Here is an 8,131-nt window from a genome sequence, read left to right on the forward strand (position 1 = left end):
CCAAACTTGTTTCCTGGCCTCCACCCTTCCCCTCGAAACACAGCAGCCTTTAACCGGTATACATTACCACTGTTTGTGGGAGCAGCAATAGTTGCTATAGTAGTAGTAGTAGTAGTAGTAGTAGTAGTAGTAGTAGTAGTAGTAGTCGTCGTAGTAGTAGTAGTCGTAGTAGTAGTAGTATAGTAGTAGTCATAGTCGTCGTAGTAGTCTTAGTAGTATATCCTGATTCAAGCAGATACATCGAAAAATACCACATAGATGTGAAAATGACAAGAATCCACGTACTACAGTCAACGCTTCGACAACATATAAATAAAATGTTACGTTCTTCTAATTCTTGTTTGGAGTTGAACAGGTGGGACAGCTGGTCTCACCTCAACTGATAATCACTTATTTTGTGTTTTATCTGAATTATTTTGTGATTTTGGGAAAGGCTTTCATATCCACCAGATATGCCCTGCAGGGGTGTGAGTCCTGTTTCCATTTTGACCATTCCATGAACATCCTGTCAGACGGAGTTATCAGCCAACCAAACCAAATCCAACCTCATCTGTCATCACACAAAAAATGTACTCTGAACATTAGCAAAGCCGGCTCACGAGTATGATAGGATAGTGCAGCTCATCAGATAGGGACACTATTGTAAATGTGCCCTTGAGTGAGGCATTTAGCCCACAATGCAACAGTGTTCTCGCGACCTGCATATCGCATACTTGATATCCCACATAAAAAGTACAACCTCAGTTCCTTATGAGGATATTTTTCACATAGTTAACCAGTTGTTTTACCAATACTCTGCAACACAGATTGATAATAGTGATTTATTGATTACATACGTCAGATTTACCAGCTGGAACTGGTGTAAAGCTGTACGATAATAACTTCAGTTCCCATGGCTGACTGAGCTATCCAGTGTGTGGAAAGGGCATTTCCGCTTCGACAAGATGAGACGTGTTCGTCACCACTGATACCGCAGCAGTGTACCTTTATCATACCCTTATGTTCTGCTCTGCTGATAGTGCTGTATGCGTTCATGTTTTCACATGCGGAGAGCTCCGATTTCATGCCAGTCTGTGTGACATGTTACTGTTCAGAGAAGAGGAAAAGTGACATTTTCAAACCAACTGGAAATGCATAGTTGGGTTTCAATAACACTGGGCAAACACGGAAACAGTCAACACACACAAACACACGCACACATTTTTGTGAATGGAAAAACCAAAGTTACAATGCTAACCAGTTGGGCCAGTTATTGACACGCCGTACTGGATGTCTCGCTTTTCCTACTCGTGCTTTGGAACAGATTTATTTTGTAGTGGCAGTCCCCATTTAACCTTTTCCATATTCGACGCAAGACGACAAAAATGAACGGTTGCTCATCCAGGACAGCCTTTCATTTTGTGTATATTCTGTGGTGGCATAGAAATACTAAATACTTTACTGTTTATATTCTGCTGTTAAAAACTCCGCCATCATCTCCAAGGGAAGCGTCCTGAAGACTTTTAAACCCAAATGATTGCTTCTTTTTGCTTCCTCTCCTCCACTAAACCCTGAGAGATATATGATGCTCAGATCTCCTAAACGCTGCCTGCCATGCATACTACGATGAATCACTGAATAAAGAGGATATGTGGTCTCTTGTCAGTGTAAACATTGCAGATAAGAATACTTTCACATATGGAGGTACCTATGGGGAGACTTGCTCTAAAACCCTCCAATCCATCCCAGCATGCACAGGCCAGGACCTCGTAAATATACGTCACTGATAAGGCCTCACATCCCTGCAAAAAAAAAAAAGAGCAGCAAAACCTTTATGGCCAGCCTGATGCCAGCCCTAAAACAGAAACAGGTTGTCGGTATTCACCTGGCTCCTGTCACGTTTATCAGTTTGAAGCAGTCGCCTCCTCTGCTCTTCCTCAAGGCACAATGCCATGTTAATCCAAGGCTATGACCTAACGGCTGCTGAGGAGCAGCACATCTTGGAGTTATTTCAAGTGTAGGTTTGTAACTAAGGGGTTGCAGGATACATCTGAAGGGTTGTGAGATCACTAAGTTTAGAAAAAAGAAAACAAACTCTGCTGCATTTTTTTCCTAATCTTTGATTATTTATTGTGCAAGCCATCACTCTGTGGTTGAACTTGTCATAACTCATTGACATACTTTATGCAACCTGTGACTAAGGTGTTGCAAGTAGACATATCTTCACTTTAAAGGAGACAGACCAAGAAAAATGAGAGTTGTTTTCTCAATCAGGAGCAAAGGAGGACGCCGTATGACGTCATCATAGTGCGAACACAAGTCACAAAGGACAGGATCGATTAACGGGCAAAAATAAATCGTTGGTCGATGTTCGTTTCCTACCAACAGTAAACCCTGGATTCTTTTAGCCATGACCAATATCATTTCCTTACCTCAACCATGTGGTTATTATTCAAACCATGATCTCTAATCTTCGAAAAGTAGTCATTTTAACACAAACCATGATGTTTCACTCACTCTTATGTGTGCTGTTTTGGAGGGAATGGACTGAGGATGTATTTGGTCATTTTATGGAGGATTTGAGGCTTTAAAGAGTCATAACAAGCCAAAAAGGTTGGTTGGTTGGTGAAAAGGACATTTGTTCCAAACTACAACTATACCATAGTTAATCTATGTACTATTTAGAACAGTCTACTCTAAACATTATGGAGGCAGTTCCAAGAGCAGAGGTGAAAGAGGTAGTCAGAACTTTATCGTAGGGAAAGGTAGCAATACTAAATTGTAAAAATACTCTGATCCATGTAAATGTACTGTATTCAAAATCTTAAATAAGTGAAAGAACCGGAATTGGCATCAAGATATACCTAAAGTACCAAAAGTAAAAGTACTCATCATGCAGAATGGTCCAATTTCGGAATATTATACATTAATTCACTATATCACACAGTTAGTGATGCATTCATGTGTACACCACTTCAATGTTGCAGCTGGTAAAGAGCTAATTCCAATTACTTAATATACTGGGTTAGAAATGGAAGTACTCAAGTTAAGTACAAGTACCTCAGAAGTGTACTTAAACACAGCACATGAGTAGGTGTACTTAGTTATTTTCCACCGTTAGTGGCCTCCTCAGCTGGGAATACTGCTATAACTGTGCCCTCAAGTATCTGTTAAGTGTATCAAGAGTATGAAAAGTATAACGTTACAGCACATGAACACTACTGATGTCTACAGAAGACATACAGCAGACTTGTGACGATGCAGAGGTCGACAAAGGTTTAAAAGCACACCTCCTTCCCATACGTGTAGGATCTCATTTGCATATAGATGGAGAGTGTGTCAGAGAGTGCTGGAATCACTCTGGTATTGTGCACATCCGTGACTCCTCACTGCAGTGCTGGATCTTGTCGTTCCTTCAAAGAGCAGGTTTTTTTAGCTCCCACCTGTGAATGGACTGCATTCAGAAAGAGGGGAGGTAATCCATCTGCTGCGGTAACACGCATCCAGATGGTCTCTGGAGAACGGGGCCGTCCCGTGTGTCCAGTTACAACATGAAAGCAACAGGGACGCAACTCAAGCACCCATCTATCCGCCCATCCGCACCACGCTTCTATAGTAAACGGCCAGGGGAAGAGGTATTTACAGAAATGTTCGCATACACACAGGCCGTAAGCTGACTTGTGTTTTTGAACCTCCCACGTAAGAAGCAGAGGGTCAAACGATTCTCTTTCAGTCTTAATGGCAAGAGATATACATGAAAATGGAATTTAAAAACGTGTTCGGTATCTAGTCAGATGTGTCTATGGAGTGCTTCTTTACCATAGAAGAGTGCTTTGACACTAAAGTAGGAGTATATAAGCGTGACCTGTTGCCATTTGTCTCCTAGCAACATGCTTTAAAGCAGGGCAACAGAAGTGTGGCCTCATAAAGGATATAAAGTGAGACCGATACAGAAAGTCACACTTGACAGACACATTTCAGCAATGAAGTTGTTGAAGCAAATACAAAGAACATTGAAAGACTTCTTGCCCCAATGTGAGTTTGATGAGTTTTTTAAATTTTTGTCTTTGTAACAATAAATCCACGAGAAAGAAAATGTTCTTCCTGTTTTTCTTACTCGATAAAATCATCTCCACAGTGCAACAGTCTTTTATTTCCTCTCTCCGGCTGAATGCGAGAACTCTGCTTTTCATTTCTGGGAAACCGATCAGCATCAGGTCTGCAGAATCTACATTTGCTTTCGGCTTATCTCTTAATCAGGATGTGTTTGTTCAGGAGAGATGTGTATCAACGGGCAGCTGCTGACAGATTCATGTAAGCAGCAGCAGGTAAAGCACTGCAGATTTCAAGTCAATCCCATTATACTTGCTTATCTCTGTTCTTTCAGTTTCAGTTTCCTGTGGAAGTAAAGTATTTGTTACACTTCATGCAAACATTACCTGAAGTCCCCCATGAGTATGCAAACATGTACCAAGACCCTCTAATGTTGTTGTGAGCAGATTGGTTTGACTTGGTTTACTTGGTAAAGTAGGTTATTTGTCAGTGATTATGACTCATGAAGACATATTTCTGTATTGTAACACCTCATCTGTTTATACTGCAGCCTCCACTTACGGCATCCACAGAAGAAGTTTTAGTTATTGACACATACATTATAAACTTGTATATCTGCTTAAAACCACAATACAGTGTTTCATATTTTAATTATTAAAGTTCATACAGTTTACAAATTACTCAGAGGTCACAAATAAAATATTGGTCGCCTAAAAATATCAGCGTTCAGTTGTACTTAGCTCCAACCCAGCCTATGGTCTGTAGTGTCGTGCTCGTGACAGTCTCCTAAAATAAGCTTGAAGCATATAATATAATAATTACAGGAGAAGAAATAAATTTCATTTTGGGCATCAAACCCATTTTATTTCAACTTAATGCAGTTTAATCCAACACAGTTAGTGCACATGCAAAGTATCATATTTAAATATATATACTGTATGTTTGTACCAAGTGTCATGTTTTAAAAGTTTTAATATTTTAACATTTAGGTAATAAATTAACAAAATTTAAACATTACTTAAAACACTGCCCACAATAAAGAAACAAGATAAATTCTTAAAACTGCAATATTCTTGTCTGTACTTTTTTTTCAGAAAATACTTTTTTTAAACGTAAATTCAGTGAAAATAAAAAATCACAATTGGACAATTTTCTTTATGTCTTTACCATGAGAAAAATCATAACACTTCTTTCACTTAAAGGTATTATGTGGAGGATTGTCACTGAATATTACACTACCTAACAGAATAACATGAACTACACTTTATAATCACTATGAACGGCTTAATAGCAGCACATCTGATTATCTGCCCCTTGTTGCTTCAGAATATTCAGCTACCAGTCTGCCAATAAAGAAGCAAACATGGCCGACTTCATCCAAAATCAAGTGACTTTTCCAACAAATGAAGTATTGTTGAGCAGATCACCGGAGGTAAATGTTTAAACTATCTCAGACATTGGTCCAATTTAACAGTAATTAGAGAATACTACACATAGCACCTTTAAAAACATGTTCACGGTTGACTGTCGCTCAGCTCATGATCACTAAAAACACAGTAAGAAATCGTCAAACGGTGAACAAACCATTAACAGAAGAAAAGAAAAACACGATCACAGTCGAAGAAGCAACTACAGCATAGCCATGGGGGTACATCTATAAAAGTCTGGTACCGATGAATTAAAGAGTTCTGTCACAGAGAACCACTGAGCGTTGACATTTCTGACATGTTGCTGAGAATTTGATATGTCAGCGCCTTAGAAGCAAGCAAACGGACACAAAATATTTGCGTTGTGTGCCTGAGAGATGGAGGTAGAACTGTCCAATGCCGGGCTAATGGTTAATATCCAGCACAGGCAAGAATGAATTTAACAACCCTTTACTTACCTCATATATTAAGCGTTTTATTCAATAGAAGAAGCATATGGCTTACCGGTGGCACAGTCTGCAACCTCACTCTGGACTGTCAAAAGTGCTTTTGTCGTGGAGGGGAAGGTTAGGATGGCCGCGGTGGGAGACTTAAAGGAATAGTTCAACATTTTGGGGGATATTCTTTTCTTGCCGAGATTTAAGACGAGAAGATCGATATCACACTCACAGGGCGTAAAAGTAAACAGGAAGTTGCAGGATAGCTTAGCATTAGCTAAGCTTATGCTAAGCTAAGTTAGCCAGCAGCTGGCCGTAGCTTCATATTCACACAGACAAGAGAGTGAAGTCGATCCTCTCGTCTAAAATATCAGCAAAAATTGCAAATAAGCATATTTTCTAAATGGTCAAACTTTTCCTTCAAGTCCTCCGAGAACTCTGCCAATCACGACTTTTAACAACCTTTACAAGACTTCCATTAGAACAAAGAGTTTGGTGTCAAAGTAAAATGTTTGCATTTTAGTAAAAAAAAACAAAAAAACACATCAGTGTGAAACTAAATAAGATTATAAAAACATAGCACGTCACATCCGAACAGCTTAAAAAACTAATATCAAAAAATGGTTGAGTATAAAATAGACTGCAGGTCTGATAACAGACCAGCTTGTGAGTTTTGACGCCAAAGGCTGAACAAAATACATAAAATACATCAATTTAAATTCCCACCGTATATATATAGAGAGAAAAGCTGGCTGAACCAGCTGAAAGTGAAGTGCTGCCCCGCTGGTTGCCACTTGCAACAGCTGACTATTTTTGCGGATGCCACTTTAGTTTCGTCAATCATTACGGCTGCCGTCTGTCCTCGGCGATGTTCACTAAACACACTCGACTGTCAGCTAGTAGCTGGAGGGAAGGTGTGGAGAAATGTGGACTGCTGGCTGATGCTGCCCGCAGTGACGAGCCCGTGGAGAAGGCCAAGAAAAGCCTTGGTATTTTTGCTTTAACTTCCCTCAGAAAGAAATATCATTTTGGCCAAAAGAGAAGTCACATGGCAGCTCTCCACATTTGACAGACACAAAGTTACAGACTGGCCTTAAAAGTTAAAAATGGCTGTTTTACATCAAGCCAGATCAGAAGCAGTTGGCCTAATTACAGCAAACAGAGATTTTCTAAACACACAGGAATATTCCTTTTGCAAGGATTATGGCTAACCCATTTAAAACGTGGGCGACAAAACAGTGACCACCATCTTCATCATTTGCCACAATAGGTTCATCTCGTACCAGACAAGAAGAAAACGATGGAAAACTGTGAGCACCATTGGGAATCTTTCAATAAGGTTCTCCATTAAACTATACAGGTGTGGAGATCCACTCGGGACCTCATTCAACTGAAGACCAAAGAACAGTTTGTCACATGGAAGAAGATGGAGGAAATTAGAAGGTTAGGGATATAACGAGGGTAAGGTGCCAAATAAATAACTTTCTGAAAGCTAAAAAAATGACAATTTAAAGATATTATGATGGTTATCAAGATATAAAGTGTGGTTACGAAAATATTGTTCAAAAAACCCTGTTGGTGTTTACAGCAGCCATGTCTCCATTCAGCTCACAAGTTGATTTTAAACAAACTCTTGAAATGTCACAAAACAAAAATGGGAATTAGACGTGTTTCCATCAACTGGTTTGTAGCAAATGAACTTGGCTACAGCGTAGTTTGGTCAGAAGTTGGCGCTACAGGCTACGCATGCCTTTAATCCGCCAGTAAACAGAATGAAAGATGTGGAGAGGCCTTCAGGAATTTGTTTTAATTGGGCAAGTTTGAATTTTTCTTTCATGTCAGCTACTATTGGCCAAGTTTCATGCTGTTTGGAGACGAAGACAAGCAGTCGCACATTATGGGAATATTCCAGAAAACGCAGTCAGTTAAAACGTTATTTCCGCAATTGAGGAAGTTTTATCAAATTTTGGCGTTTTTCGTACGCAATACTTCAAAACACGCAAAAACTATGTGAATGGAAACACGGCTAGTGTGAACGTCCTTGTTTTGATTAACTCGATACATAACACTAACAAGTTGCCCATTGGTCATTTCATAGGTTTCCAAAGGTGCAATCCACATTTTTACAAACTTGTTACAGTGGATACTTCCTGTCTGCGCTCGAAATTTTGCATCGGAATTTTACGATTGATTCCAAAAAACACAAAGAGAATCTGATTTAGTGATGGACGTCAG

This window comes from Melanostigma gelatinosum, assembly GCF_949748355.1.
Source record: "Melanostigma gelatinosum genome assembly, chromosome: 19".
Lineage (NCBI taxonomy): Eukaryota > Metazoa > Chordata > Actinopteri > Perciformes > Zoarcidae > Melanostigma > Melanostigma gelatinosum.